The sequence below is a fragment of the Silene latifolia genome, chromosome 4 (assembly GCF_048544455.1).
Source record: "Silene latifolia isolate original U9 population chromosome 4, ASM4854445v1, whole genome shotgun sequence".
NCBI lineage: Eukaryota > Viridiplantae > Streptophyta > Magnoliopsida > Caryophyllales > Caryophyllaceae > Silene > Silene latifolia.
Genome location: NC_133529.1, coordinates 50,105,904 through 50,122,979, shown reverse-complemented (window position 1 = coordinate 50,122,979; position 17,076 = coordinate 50,105,904).

Sequence of the window (17,076 nt, the reverse complement as noted above, 5' to 3'; positions counted from 1 at the left end):
GTTTATATCGAAGAAGGGGATCTGGGACAAGCGGGTTAGGGTTGGGCTTGGGTGGATGTGTAGTGACCAAGCTATTTACTCGTTGCAATCCATGCGCCCTGTTGAGGAGACGCGCGGATTTTATTATAGCTAGTCTTTTTCTTTTGGATTCAGTTCAGGAGGAGCGTCTTGACTTCAGGATGAGCGGATCTTTATCTGCACGTGGGTCCTCTGCAAAATCTGCTTGGATTTTCTCCCGGGAAAAATCTTGCTCAAAGTACTGTCCAGGACGAGCGTCCTCGTATCGGCTCGAGCGTATCAGTAGTGAGACGTGCCTCCTGGTTCCAAGTCGCATGGATTTTGTGACAGCAATTTCTTTTGTCTGAAGCACAGATCGGGAAGAGCGGGCTGCTGTCGGGACGCGCTTCTTGAGATGTTCTTTATCAACCCTTCAATCGTTTCATGCTTATTCTTTCCCTTGCACCCTTTCGTGCTTCCTTCTTATCAATTTCTGTAATTTGCTCAAAGAATGGGTAAAGAACCCTCCCTCATAACTCTCATGTGGAAAAATGCAAGTAATCTAAAAGTACGTTAAATATGTTACAATGCAAAGTTGTAGAAAGGAATATTTTACAAATGCGCGGAACATGTAGCAACTCCTAAGAAGATGCGTGCGTCCTGGCTTGAAGAACGGTTGATCCTATGAGGGAATCCGCTCGGATTGGCTGCAGGACGCTCGGATTCTCGGCTAAGACGCGCGGCTTGGTTTCGGGACGCTCGGATCCTATGCTGAGACGCTCGTCCAGAGCTTGGGACGCACGGATCCTGGGATAGGGTTCCATCTCCTTGCTTTTAAGCCTATGATCTTTCTATATACTCTTTTATTCTTCATCCTTGGTCATCATTCTTGCCTCCTCTTCATACTAGTCCATCCAAGGTCGTCAACAAGCTTCCGAATATACGCGAGAGACGGGAATTCCGCCTCATTATCTTCTTTCCTACAAGACATATAAAATACAATAGGAAAGCAAAAAAGGAAGGAATTGACGGATAAAATGGCCATGAAATGCTATATTAGTATGCAAAGTAGGTTCAATTAGGGGACTAAATGTGCGTAATTAAGACTCACATCAGCATGTTAGGAATTTAAGATGCTAATCTTATATGACATAGGACAACTCCTATGGAGTTCTATGGAATAGAACGATTCCTGTGGAACTAGTCCATGCCCTATTTAAACGGTTCATTTGAGGATTTAGAAAGAGATTCTATTTGTCGTTAGTAATAGTGGTTTAGCGGGGACTCGTGTTACAATCGAATGATATCGTATATGAGTAGGAGCGATGATAAAGAACAACATAAAACAACGAAATAGTGGGAAAGAAACATTCATCGTTAATATATGAAAACATTTTGCATGTTTTAACATTTATATAACGACCTCCACCCAATTATATAAATGATTCGTAGATCCAAATCCATATTAACTCGGGCACGGGGAAACCGATACATCCCTCACTAATATAACTTGGTGGGTTAACTCTTTAACCGATTCTACAATTAGAACTCGCGGTCGATGAAATTACATTAAGTTCATCTCTAGCCCCGGAACATAAGACTAGTCTTCATGTCCCGTTGAGTCCAACCAAATTTCGCGTGTAATAACTTGTTATTACCCCACTTACCTGATGAAAAATGAATATACCCCGGGAAACGGAATCTACCCCAAATGTCAAAGGGATTAATGGGTCCTACTATTTGGAAAGGCTAATCTCAATTTTAAATATGTGAGAGTTCTTGTCGATTTATTATATATCACTTTTATGTGAACTATATTAGTGAACTAACGATAATTATAATCGACATGGTCGAAAAGACGGTATAAAAATATATAAAAATGCATGTGATGTTAATGGCGATTTGGCAATGTATGCAACATATAAAGAAAAATGCAAAGCACTAAATAAATTTCCTAGTATGGCCTTCCCAAAATAGAAAATCTAATATTCTATTTACAAATTCGGAAACCAACTCCATTGGTCCCTTGAACTTCAACTGGCACGCTTCCCAAGGACTCCGTCTTGATCGGAACGCCTTTCCGATTGGCACCGTCTTGAAGGAACTCCGGAATTACAAATAATAATAAAATTACATAGCATTTCTATTATACATTTGTAAAAAAGAATCTAGTAAAAATAAAAGTGATGCGAAATCACATTAATACTGATTAAATCGAAGGCCATACTAAGATAAATTACATAATTCAAAATTATATAAATAAAATATGACACTAATCAATGAAATATGCAACATTATAATATATATCTAACTGTTAGAAATCTATATCTTATTATTTAACATATTCATATATGTTTCAAATTAATTTAGTCATAAAATTAATTACAAATCTTATGCATGCAAACTAAAATAGATAAGTGAAGAAATCGTTTTCTCACCATATAAATTTCGGTCAAATGGGCACCAACAAGATCTCCTTCTTGTTAGTTCTTGAGCTTTCCAATAATGGATGAACATACTTGACTTCAAAATAGAAGCCCTCCAATTAGTAGCACCCAAAACTATCCCTCAATCCCACAAACTAATATGTACTAGATATTTGTAATGTGGTTTACCTTAAAATTGATTACTAATACTCATATACTACTACTAGTATTATTAGTTATTGATTCATACAAATTAGATTCATCAAACTTGATTTTATGATGAACAAGAGAGAGAAGTTTATGTTTTGTTTTAACATAAGAGAATGAATAAAAATTTGAGAGAAAACTCTCTATCATCCATGACAAAACCGGTGGGGGTGGAGTATATAGGACCCTATTCTTTTTGATTTTTGTCTTCACAAGACAAACTAGTGTAAGGCTTTGTCCATAGTCATGTCACTATCAAGTGTCATAGACAAATGAATAAGACAAATGGAAAAAGACAAAACTTCTAAACAATGCCCACCATTTCGGTTTATATGTTGTAATATGGAGTCCATTTTATTTTTGTCAATTGTACAATTGTATGTCATGAGACATGTGACATGTCTTATGTCATGTTTTAATTTAAAATGCATATTTAACAAATTAAATATCATTTACAAATTAAATAAATCACATTTAACAATTGACTAGTAATATAAAATTACTTTCACATAAAAATGGTCATTTAATTACTAGTTAGTATAATTCACAACATCTTGTAATTATAACTAACTTATCATTCTCATTTCGCGTGTTTCGCAAACACCGATTAATTTTAGTAATATAACTTCTTAAATTACTAAATAAAATCTTATTTAATCACATTATAATAAGATGTCATTTTCTCTCTTATAATAATAATTTGTTCAATTTTAAGGAATTAATTAATCAGACGGCATACAATTAATTAACCTTTTCAATTAAGGGAATCGTCCTTTAGGTGTGACCTCAAGGGATCAACTGATCACCACCGTCGCACGACAGTAATGTCAAACTCTAGCCAGCCAATCATTACCGATATGTGTGGACCAGTTGACTATATATGTAATGTATCATCCCTTTCGTATTCTTGGTATGAGATTTAATAATGATATTTAAATCATGTGATCGCACTATTGTTGAGGACACATTTCCCAACAATCTCCCACTTGTCCTCGACAAGTGTGCGTCACCAATTCTCTTGTCCTATTACTATCTCCCACTCAATGCAAGGTGTCTTTTGGGTCGTACTTGCAAGTGATCATATCGAGAGTGGTTTCCTCGATCTGGAGAATAACTGATTGACCGGAATTTGTCCACCATGGATACCTTCCGAGCGTGGCCACGCATTTCCAGTTCATTACTCCTCGAGTGGCCCTGAGATATTGTTCTAACCCTGACAAGGGGGTGGACAATTCCTATCGCACTCATTCCCTTCGACTAGCCACAACCATCATAACCCAAAATATGCCCATTTGACCCCATTTACGAAGGTCGTAGTAACACAAATCAAAGTTAATCTGAAACTGTGCCACCTTAGGTGAACAGTCTTTAGTCAAAAGAATCGACTCATTAGAATACTATAGTAGCTCTCGCCACGACCAGGCTATATAAATTTGCCGAAACTCTATAAGCGGTCACTTTGCGCCCACAAAGTGTTCCTAACATCCTACCTATGTGATCGACTAGTCATCTCACATGACTCTATGACACTTGAACTTGCCATCAATCGCATCACACTCTAGTCACTTCGAGACGTCACCTCATACAAGTGACTATGGGCGAATACTATGTTAATCTAAGTTCACTTTAACGAGGTTCAATTGTCTCTATTACCCGTTTGGATGTAACAAAGTATAAATGGAGTTTTTTTAAGATTTAAAAACTCGAACGATAAATGTGATTATCACATATGAATAGTCAATGCCTGATTACTATTTCATATTCTATAATCTAATTTGATCTTGTATGTAGTTGTTCATTTCAATTCACTTGAAATGACATGACTCATCATGTTTAGCTTATGAGAAGGCTTTGGTTAGTAGGTTTTATCAACTTCTTGTACCTTACTCAACCTTACTACATACTCGTTTTCCTTTGTAATGTATACATTTGCATTACAAAACTTTCTGAGTACGTGTCGAGATCCAATCAAGACATAGGCCCTCTAGCCTAAGAATAGCTCCCACTGTTTTCACAGTGTGCGGGACTCATCCTCTTGCACATCTCATGATTGCAAGTGTACTCAATTTTCGTTATAAATATCTCTTATTGTTCTTTATTGCCTAGAACGATTCTAGAAAATCTATTTCTTAAATAACATAGCCACAATGGTATCTTAACCATCCTAATGTGTTTTGATTATGGTTTTGTCAGAAACCATGCGCAATCTCAATTGTCAATTGTCACTTGTGTAACACCCTTATACAAAATTGCATCAAAAACACTTTGCATTATATCCTTAATGTTTCTGCAAGCACTTAAGGGTAATCAATATGGCTACTTGGTAATTATTTCTTGAATTCGATTTTGAAACAATTCATCATACTCAATGTATATGAAGTGTTATACATCATTTCCTATTTAATTGATTCGGCAGCGGAAGCAAATGGAATCAATCAAATATGTTCAATTCATTGAACCAGTCATGAATCTTATCAACATGAGACTTCTTATTTGACGCTAATATCATGTAGATTTATCTTGAAAATCCGATATTAAAGATGTATTATAATACTCCAAAAGTCTTAAATCATTCTCAATGATCAATATGTCATCCACATATAAGACTAATTAAAATTTCCGTAACTCCCACTAAACTCCATGTATAAACACAACTTCTTGACTTATCGAGAAAAGTTTTATAACATGATCAAAACATTGATTCCAACTCATTGATGTCCTACTTAAGATTCTCTCTTAAGTTTCACATTATCTTAGGATTGCAAGAATCTACAAAACTCAAGACATGTATTGAATACATTCCTTCTAATTGAAGAAGTGGGTTTTAGATTCACTCGCTATGTATTTCATAATAATGAAACACAATCCCTACGAAGATCCAAATAGACTTAAGCATTTCAACCAGTGCAAAACCCTTTGCTACCAATCAAGCCTTTTATATCGGATTTTCATGGCTCTAAGCCTTGTATTGAGTTTGTGACTTAAACACTCTTATGTAAGTCATATGTTCATTACTTTCCAGAAGTAATCAACTTGAATCAAACAATTTCTTTGTAAGTTGCAAGCTCTTTACTTTCTTAAAAGTAGCATGAATTCATCATTTTCAACAAGTGACGAATTTAACTTCCTAGGTTTTAAAGAAACAACATTTTACACAAAACGTCTCATGTAGTCAAGAAAGACCATTTTCTTGCGACATTTTCTTGAGACATAACATTCTCAGTGGAATTCTTTGTGGCTCTTGAATAATTTCTCCCACTCTGTCTTCTAGAAATAAACTTGTATTTTAGAAAGACAGCTTCACGAGCCGCAAACCCGTCGTACTCGTGATAATTGAAAGGGAAAAATGAGCATTTGTTTCTTGTGAAAACTTACAAACATGGTACTCTACCATTTCATATCTCATATGATTTGTTTTAGATTTAGTGGAAAAATAATTTAGACAAAATGATAAAATCCCCAAAAGGATCAAGCAAGTCAAAGTAACTTGATTGAAGTCCAAACCATATCGAATAGCGTTTGATTTTTTATCCAACCACACATTATCCCATAATGCGTGCAAGAGAGATTAATTTGTGATACTATATCACATTTCTTTTGGCTTATATCAAAGTCTTCACTTTGATAATCCCATCACGATTAAATCGTGGTTCATTGAACTCTTTGAACTTCTTCAAAGATTTCTCTATTTACCTTATTAAGTGAACACATTAGCGTCAACTTAAATCGTTGGTAAAAGAAAATGATCAACCTATTATGGATCAATGATTTACAACCTCGATCTCCTTTTCAACCAAAAGGCGCGAGACATCTGCTTTGAATACAAGATACGCATATACCATAAGATCTAATGGTTTCAAGAGTACTCGATAACTCTTTGCGTTCATCATTTTAGAATCAAAGGTTTAATCTTAGGTTACCAATTTGAGTCTTGCATCATCTTCATGATATATCATTCTAGTTTGGTTTAGAATATAATCACCTTGATAATGGGCTAGCCATACATCAAATTGTGGTGTGTAGGGCCACAAAAGTGAAACCTCTTTGTAACTTAACAAGTTTATATTCTTATTTAGAGTTTATGCACTTAATAGTCATAATTGAGTACAACTATAAACCCAAAACTAGATTGATTACACAATGACTCTATCTCTCAACATCATTGTTGCTAGTCGTCATATTTTAATCATTCTATGTATCGCATACAATGATGAAAACCACCATCGGTTTCTAATATTGACGAAATGGTGCTAGCAAAATTTATGTCAATCATATAAACATTTAAAGAAGAAGATCCTATTATATGTCCCACAACTAATTTGTTAATTCTTTAATAATTTGGGGTAGTTTCCTTTCTAGTGTCCAACATTTAAGACAATGGAAACTTTATCGGTCGGGATTGATAGGTTTAGTATCGTCATTCTCAACAACTTTACCTTTAACATTACCTTGTATCAATTCCATTATAATCTTTACTTCTTGAACCTCGTCCTCATCTTAACGGTTTAAGAGAATGCTCCCACTCATTTTAATGAGTCTTTGCTTTGAGAAGCAAAATTGAATTCATGAAGATTACTCTTCATTTGTTCGTTTTAGTCTTAAAACTTTCATTGAAGTGGTTGCTTTATTTTGGTCAATTACGAATTCTTACAAATCTAATTACCAAAACAATTTATCATTTCAAGGTACTTAATTCAATTAAGTATATGAAAAACAATCCATTGTAAGTAGATGTGTTAGTCAAGAATCAAAAACCTGTTCGATAATGAATAACTTATATCTATACTCTTTGCAAGAGATCCTTCCAATGGATAACACGAGGATTTAGAAGAAAAATTCATATTTGTCTTTAGTTACGATGGATTAATGGAGATTTGAATCAAAAATCGAAATAATATCGTATATGAATTGTGGTAAAGAAATAGAACAATATGATAACGGAATAATGAAAACAAAACATTCATCGTTATAATAATACTTGTAAACAAGTATAGCATTTACATAGTGACCTCTACCCAACTATGATAAATGATTCCAAGATCCAAATTCATATTAACTTGGGCACGGGGTAGCCGATGAAACCCTTATCAATATAACTCGGTGGATTAACTCTTTAATCGATTCTACTTTTAGAACACTTGGTCGATAAAATTACATTAACATTTATCTTTAGCCCAAAACACATCCGACAAGGGCACGGGGTAGCCGATGAAACCCTTATCAATTACTTTTGTTGAGTTCAACCCAAATTTCGAATAAATGTGTCCATGATCCAAATCCACATCAACTTGGGCACGGGGTAGCCGATGAAACCCTCATCAACATGAATTCGGTGGATAGACATTTATCACCCACATCACCAACGTAACAAGGTTTGTCTTACGGTAAAGCCGTCTCAACTCCCTTGTGAAACTGGTACTTCATGGTTTCTAATTTTTGGTAAGGCTAAGTCTCAATTGTTTATTTTAGCGAGAGGTCATGTCAATTTATTATCTATCACGTTTTAAGTGAACTAAATCGGTGAACTACGATAATTGTAATTGACACGGTCGATAAACTCGATAAAAAGAATAATGCATGTTTTAGTTATGGCGATTTAGCGATGCATGTGACATATAAATAAAATGCAAAGCATAAATTAAATCCTAGTATGGCTTTTCTAAAATAGAAAATCTAATTAACTATTACATATTCGGAAACCAACTCCATTGGTCCTTGAACTTCGGTTGAGGCACCCATCTCGAGGTAAACTGTTGGGAAATGTGTCCTCAACAATAGTGCGATCACATGATTTAAATATCATTATTAAATCTCATTTTAAAGAATACAATTGGGAAGTAATTTTGTTATCACAACTCGGTCAACATATATCGGTAATGATTGGCTGACTAGAGTTTGACATTACTGTCGTGTGACGGTGGTGATCAGTTGACCCCCTAGGTCATACCTATAGGGCAACACTCTTAATTGATTATTTAATTAATCGTATAACGTTACGAGTTAATTAAATTATTTGAAAATTGACGGACGATTTTGGAAGTAAAATTTACGTATCATATTGAAATGTGATTAAATAAGATACGGTCTGAGTAATTGAATTGTATCATTACTCGGATGAAATAATTTTTTAAAGTAACAATTAAATTGAATGAATTGTTATAAATACAATCAGTTGTGATTTATAAATTGGTAAAAAATTTTGGTACAAGTAATTATGATATTACTAAGTCGATATTTGTATGTGACGTATTTTAATAATACGTTGATTTTTAATATGTTAAAAATTACATAACAAATTTATGTCACATATGACATGTGACATATTGACAAATTGACAAAAATAATATGGACTCTATATTATCCATTGTGCCGAAATTAGGGGAAGAAATAGGCTAATATTGTGTTTGATTAAGATAATGGTAAACACAATGATTACCTTATTTCCTAGCCATGCAAGCCTATTATGTATTGTAAAGAACAACACTTGCATGCATTGGCTCACCCTAAAGGCTCCTCTTACACGGTTTTGGGGAAGAAGAATGATCGTTGTTTTCTCTATAATTTTACCTAATAATATACTAAAAGTAGTGTATTATTATTCATTCTAATTTACTCATCAAAATACAAGTTCTAGTGAGAAGAAAAATCCTCTCTTCTTCTCTCTTAAAAACCGAAACATATAAGTGTTTTATAAAAGTTTTGGTTCAATTTTCTACCTTGATTAATATTATACTAGTATTTGTAATATTAATCAAATTAAGAGAAGCCTTGGGTATAAAGCTTAGGGAGAGATCTTATACTTAGATCTTGTTCATCCATAAGGAAAAGCTCAAGATCAAAAGAGAAAGGTGATCTCTTTTGTGCCCTTAAATCCGAAATCAACAATGTAAGGACATTATTTCTCTTCTTTTATATTATTGTTTGCATGCATAAAATCCGTTTTAATTTTATGACAAATTATTTTAGACATATATGAGTATGTTAATATGTATAAAGATCTACATTTCCTTCAATCGGTATCAGAGCCACGGTTGTTTGCATGCAAATTGGTTAAAAGTTTTTCCAAGTTATATGAATAACAAATAAAACTTGTAAAATTTGTGTTATTATGATATATCACGAAATTATTACATGCATGTTAATATTTCTGGTCCTAAAGTGTTTTAGGATATTTTGGTTAATTTTTCGGATTTTTATTGTTCATAATTTACAATAATGGCATTTAAATGTGATTTTATAAGTAAAAATGTCATTTTTGGTCTAAAAATAGCTATACTTCGAATTTTCACTTGGTTTTTGGATATGTTGTCACACATATTAGTTTGAGATAACCTGCAAATTTTCATAATTTTTGGACTTGTTATGCTCGAAAAATGAATTTTTCATTATTAAATTCAGATTTAGGTGAAAAATAGGTTAATATGAGTTAAATTTCGAATCTGGTCATAGAAAATTAATATGTTGTCACATGCAATTTTACAAGATGTGTGTAAAATAATTGACTATAAAGAAGTCTTTTTGCATGATTTATTAATTTTTGAAGAAAAATTGCATAAATAGTGACATTATTAGCGGAAAATTAATAAAACATAATCTATGACTTAGGAAAAAACGTCAAATGTTGCATTTTGTTATATTTTTCAGATCTAAAATTGAAAAGTTAATGAAAATAATTTTTCCATGTTTTTATGATTATTTTTTAAAAAAAGCGATAAACCGCAACATTGTTTTTCCTAAAATTTTTGAATTTTTAACCTAAAGTTTTTGAACATTATGAGTGTCATGGAATTTCTCCAGAATGTTCATGAGTTTAAATTTCAAATTTTGAATTTATTTGGAATTTTTGGATTTATTTGAAGTTTAATAGCTTATTTTGTAATTTTTGGTCCATTTATGAACAATTTTGTAAATAAAGGTTAATTATGGTCAAATTATTAGTGAAGACTAAATTTTGAGTCCTAAGAGGTTAGGGTAATTAACTTATGCATAAATATGAGTTTATGTATTTTTGTGATTATAAAATGTTGAAATCACGCAAATCCGTAAAAACCGAGTAATATACAATATTGGCTAATTAAAAGGCGATTTAGCATAAAAATTGAGCATGTTCATACATATTATAATGCTGCATTTTTCTTTATGATTGTCATAATTTTAATTTATGTAATTTTGAATTATGTAATTTTACTTAGTATGGCCTTAGATTTTTAATTGGTATTTCCCGAAATGTATGGGAATATCGATTCGGTTGTAATTTTATTGTGATCTCGTATCACCGTTTTGTAATTTAATAAATTTATTTTATTTTAGTTACAAATGTATAATAGGAAATTATGTAATTTATTATGTAATTTTATTCATTCCGGAGTTCTACTATACGGATTTCTTCAAGAATGGCGATACATAAAGACGGTGTTACCTCGAGATGCGTGCCACAACCGAAGTTCAAGGGACCAATGGAGTTGGTTTCCGAATATGTAATAGTTAAATAGTTTTTCTTTTTTTTTAGGAAAGGCCATACTAGGATTTATTTATCTTTATGCTTGCATTTTATTTTATGTCACATGCATCGCTAAATCGCCATAACTAAACATGCATTGTTATTTTATCGAGTTTATCGACCGTGTCAATTCGAATTATCGTAGTTCACCGCTTTAGTTCACTTAAAACGTGATAGATAATAAATTGACATGACCTCTCGCTAAAACAATCAATTGAGACATAGCCTTACCAAATAGTAGAAACCATGAAAACCTATTTCGTGAGGGAGTGCACTCGGCTACCCCGGGGTACAAACCTTGTTACGTAGGGGAAGTGGGTGATGAATGTTAATCCACCGAATTCATGTTGATAAGGGATGTATCGGCTACCCCGTGCCCAAGTTGATGTGGGTTTGGATAATGGACACATTTATTCGAAATTTGGATTGAACTCAACAAAAGTAATTAATAAGGGTTGAATCGGCTACCCCGTGCCCTTGTTGATGTGTTTTGGGCTATAGATAAATATTAGAGTAATTTTATCGACCAAGAGTTCTAAAAGTAGAATCGATTAAAAAGTTAATCCACCGAGTTATATTAATGAAGGTTGCATCGGCTACCCCGTGCCTAAGTTGATATGAATTTGGGTCTTGGAATCATTTATTATAGTTGGGTAGAGGTCACTATATAAATGTTCATATCTTGTTAAATTTGCAAGTATGATTTAAAAAGACAAATGTTAATATTTCCTTTCCTCCATATTTGTAGTGCATTACAATGAATCCATCAAATGCTACCGCACCGATAACTATTGAGTCATATCACCATGTTCTTGATGACGTATGCTCCAACAATAATTTCGATACAACTAGAGAACTTCATTTCGGGATAGGTTCGGATGGAAACCTTAATTTCATCACCACTTCTAAACCACCCACTACTACTAGACCTCGTGTGAGTCCGTCTCAGGAAGACTACCTCATACGATCTATAGGGTCTTTATCTCTGGAAGATAAGGATGCCAAAGCTAGTGGGAGCTCTAGCAATCAAGTTCTTGCTTCAAAGGGCAAGAGGTTCAAGAAGAAAGGAAAGAAAATCAAAAACTTCAAGCAAGTTAATGATGAGTGCCATTATTGCTATGGCATGGGACATTGGCTTAGGAATTGCCCTATGTATTTGCGAAATATAAGGGAAGGACTCATTACTCCAAAAGGTACAATTCCTAAAGAAATTTATGTTATTGATATAAATTATACTTCCACTACGACATGGGTACTAGATACCGGTTGTGGTTCTCACCTTTGTAATCATTTACAGGGTTTAAGAGATGTGGAGAGGCTTAGCAAGGGAGATGTTGATCTACGCCTTGGAAATGGAGCTCGGGTAGCGGCCGAATCCAAGGGAACTTATGTTTTAGCTTTGCCAAATGGATTTGAGTTGTATTTGCATAATTGTTTTTATGTACCTACACTCTCTAAAAACATTATTTCAATCGCCATGCTAGACGTGGACGGTTTTTGTTTTGTCATTAAGAACAATCGTTGCTCTATTTCTAGGAATGATTTGGTTATTGGCCAAGCTACTTCCATCAATGGCATTTACATTTTAGAGACCTCAAATCCAATTAATGATATTTATAACATACAATCAAAGAAACTCAAAACAAGTGACCCAAGTGAAGCGTTCATTTGGCATTGTCGATTAGGTCACATAAACGAGAATCGCATCAAAAGATTAGTTTCGACTAATGTGATTACACCATTTGATTATCAATCATTTGGTACATGCGAATATTGCCTACTTGGCAAAATGACTCGTAATCGTTTTAGCGGTAAAGGGACACGAGCTAGTGAGCTATTGGGACTCATACACACCGATGTATGCGGACCAATGAGTATCACCGCTCGTGGTAATTATGACTACTTTATAACCTTCACCGATGACTTGAGTAGATATGGGTATATCTATTTAATGAAACACAAGAGTGAAGCATTTGAGAAATTCAAGGAATTCCAAAACGAAGTAGAGAACCAATTGAACAAAAGAATTAAGGCACTACGATCCGATCGTGGTGGTGAATACCTTAGTCTTGAATTTGATTCACACTTGAAAGGTTGTGGTATTATATCACAACTTTCTCCACCCGGAACACCACAACTGAATGGTGTTGCCGAAAGGAGAAATCGAACCCTACTTGATATGGTTCGATCCATGATGAGTCAAACCGAGTTAACGAACTCGTTTTGGGGATTTACAATCCAAACTGCAATTCTATCTTTGAATAATAGTCCCACTAAAGCCACCGAAAAGACTCCATTTGAGACATGGAAAGGAAGAGTTCCTAATCTATCCTATATGAAAATTTGGGGATGTGATGCTTACGTCAAGGCTAAACCCGACAATAAGCTTGCCCCAAGATCTGAAAAGTGCATCTTTGTAGGCTATCCTTTGACCTCTCGAGGTTACTATTTCTATAAACCTCAAGAGAACAAAGTGTTTGTCTCTTGCGAGGCTGTCTTCTTAGAACGAGAATTTATTTCTAAGAGACAGAGTTGGAGAAATTTTGAACTTGATGAAGTTCAAGAGCCACAAACCGAGGTAGAGACGCAGGAAGATGTTCCTTCGTCGTCTAACGCGGTTGTACCTCCTCCACTAAGAAGGACGGGCCGAGTTATTCGCCATCACGATCGATATGTGGGACTTATCGAGGAAGATGGAACACTCGATGTGTTGCTTATGGAAAGTGACGAGCCCGCCACCTACAAGGCCGCAATCTCTAGTCCTAATTCCACCTTATGGCTTGAAGCCATGAAGTCCGAAATGGATTCTATGCTTGAAAACCAAGTTTGGGACTTGGTAGATTTGCCTAAAGGGGCAAGACCCTTCAATGCAAATGGATATTCAAAGTCAAGAATGGCATAGAAGGACATGACGATGTCTACAAAGCTAGGCTAGTGGCAAAAGGATTTACCCAAGTCCAAGGTCTCCATTATGATGAGACCTTCGCCCCGTAGCCATGCTAAGATCCATACGGATTTTGTTAGCGATCGCCGCATTTCATGATTATGAAATTTGGCAAATGGATGTCAAAACCGCTTTTCTAAATGGGCATTTAGAAGAGGAGGTGTACATGATACAACCCGAAGGTTTTGTTGATTCTAAAAATCCTAACAAAGTGTGCAAGCTTAAGAGATCCATTAATGGTCTTAAGCAAGCATCTAGAAGTTGGAATCATCGATTCAATCATGTTATAAAAGAAAATGGTTTCACTCGAAATATTGAGGAACCATGTTTATACATGAAATTTAGTGGGAGCAATGTTGTGTTCCTAATCTTGTATGTCGATGACATACTACTCATTGGAAATGATATTCCAATGTTGTCTTCTGTTAAGAAGTGGTTAGGTAACCACTTCCAAATGAAGGATTTAGGAGAGGCACAACGCATATTAGGTATTCGGATCTATAGAGATAGATCCAAGAGGATATTGGCACTAAGTCAAGAGTCTTATGTTGATAAGATTCTTCGACGATTCAGCATGGACAAATCCAAAAGGGGTTTGGTACCTATGGTAACCGGAACGATATTGAGCAAGACTCAATGTCCCTCCGAACCCCATGATGTTGAACGCATGAAGTTGATCCCCTACGCTTCCGATGTTGGATCAATCATGTATGCCATGATATGCACACGTCCTGATGTCTCGTATGCCTTGAGCATGACGAGTAGATATCAAGGAAATCCAGGTGAGAGTCACTGGATTGCTGTCAAGAACATCCTTAAGTACTTGAGAAGAACTAAGGACTCTATCCTTGTGTTTGGAGGAGACACTGAGTTGCGTGTTAATGGACACACGGACTCAAGTTTTCAAACAGATAGAGATGACATGAAATCACAAGCTGGTTTCGTGTTTATGCTCAATGGTGGTGCCGTAAGTGGAGAAGCTTCAAGGAAGTCAGAATCATGGATTCGACAACGGAGGTCGAGTACATAGCGGCATCGGAAGCTCGCGAAGGAAGCTATGTGGATCAAGCAATTCACGGAAGGTCTAAAAGTAGTACCTACCGCCAATGATCCCATCACTCTCTATTGTGATAATAGTGGGACGATCTTCCAAGCTAAGGAGCCAAAGTCTAGTAATAGATCTAGACATGTACTTAGAAAATATCATGTAATAAGATATTTCATTGAAAGAAAGGAAATTGCGATTTGTAAGGTTGGGACGGATGACAACATAGCCGATCCGCTCACCAAGCCTTTATCGCAGGCTAAGCATGATGGACATGTTACGTCCATGGGACTTAAACGTGTACCAAGTTTTTGTTAGATTTTCAAATGAAATAAAAGTGTTGTTTTTGTTCATGTTCATAATCACATTTGTCTTTTATCTTTAATTTATACTTTGTTACATCCAAACGGGTTGTAGAGACAATTGAACCCCGTTAAAGTGAACACGGATTAACATTGTATTTGCCCATAGTCACTTGTATGAGGTGACGTCTCGAAGTGACTAGAGTGTGAGGCGATTGATGGCAAGTTCAAGTGCCATAGAGTCATATAAGATGACTAGTCGATCACATAGGCGGACTGATAGGAACATTTTGTCGGGCCTTATGACCGCTTATAGAGTTACGCAAATTTATATAGCCTGGTCGTGGCGAGAGCTACTATAGTATTCGAATGAGTCGATTCTTTTGACTAAAGACTATTCACCTAAGATGGCACGATTTCAGATTAACTTTGATTTGTGTTACTACGACCTTCGTAAATGGGGTCAAATGGGCATATTTTGGGTTATGATGGTTGTGGCTAGTCGAAGGGAATGAGTGCGATAGGAATTGTCCACCCCTTGTCAGGGTTATAACAATATCTCGGGGCCACTCGAGGAGTAATGAATCGAAATGCGTGGCCACGCTCGGAAAGTATCTATGATAGATAAGTCCGGTCAATCGGTTATTCTCCAGATCGAGGAAACCACTCTCGATATGATCACTTGCAAGTACGACACGAAAGACACCTTGCATTGAGTGGGAGATAGTAATAGGACAAGAGAATTGGTGACGCGCACTTGTCGAGGACAAGTGGGAGATTGTTGGGAAATGTGTCCTCAACAATAGTGCGATCACATGATTTAAATATCATTATTAAATCTCATTTTAAAGAATATAATTGGGAAGTAATTTTATTCTTCAAACTCGGTCAACATATATCGGTAATGATTGGTTGACTAGAGTTTGACATTACGTGTGTGACGGTGGTGATCAGTTGACCCCTAGGTCATACCTATAGGGCAACACTCTTAATTGATTATTTAATTAATCGTATAACGTTACGAGTTAATTAAATTATTTGAAAATTGACGGACGATTTTGGAAGTAAAATTTACGTATCATATTGAAATGTGATTAAATAAGATACGGTCTGAGTAATTGAATTGTATCATTACTCGGATGAAATAATTGTTTAAAGTAACAATTAAATTGAATGAATTGTTATAAATACAATCAGTTGTGATTTATAAATTGGTAAAATTTTTTGGTACAAGTAATTATGATATTACTAAGTCGATATTTGTATGTGACGTATTTTAATAATACGTTGATTTTTAATATGTTAAAAATTACATAACAAATTTATGTCACATATGACATGTGACATATTGACAAATTGACAAAAATAATATGGACTCTATATTATCCATTGTGCCAAAATTAGGGGAAGAAATAGGCTAATATTGTGTTTGATTAAGATAATGGTAAACACAATGATTACCTTATTTCCTAGCCATGCAAGCCTATTATGTATTGTAAAGAACAACACTTGCATGCATTGGCTCACCCTAAAGGCTCCTCTTACACGGTTTTGGGGAAGAAGAATGATCATTGTTTTCTCTATAATTTTACCTAATAATATACTAAAAGTAGTGTATTATTATTCATTCTAATTTACTCATCAAAATACAAGTT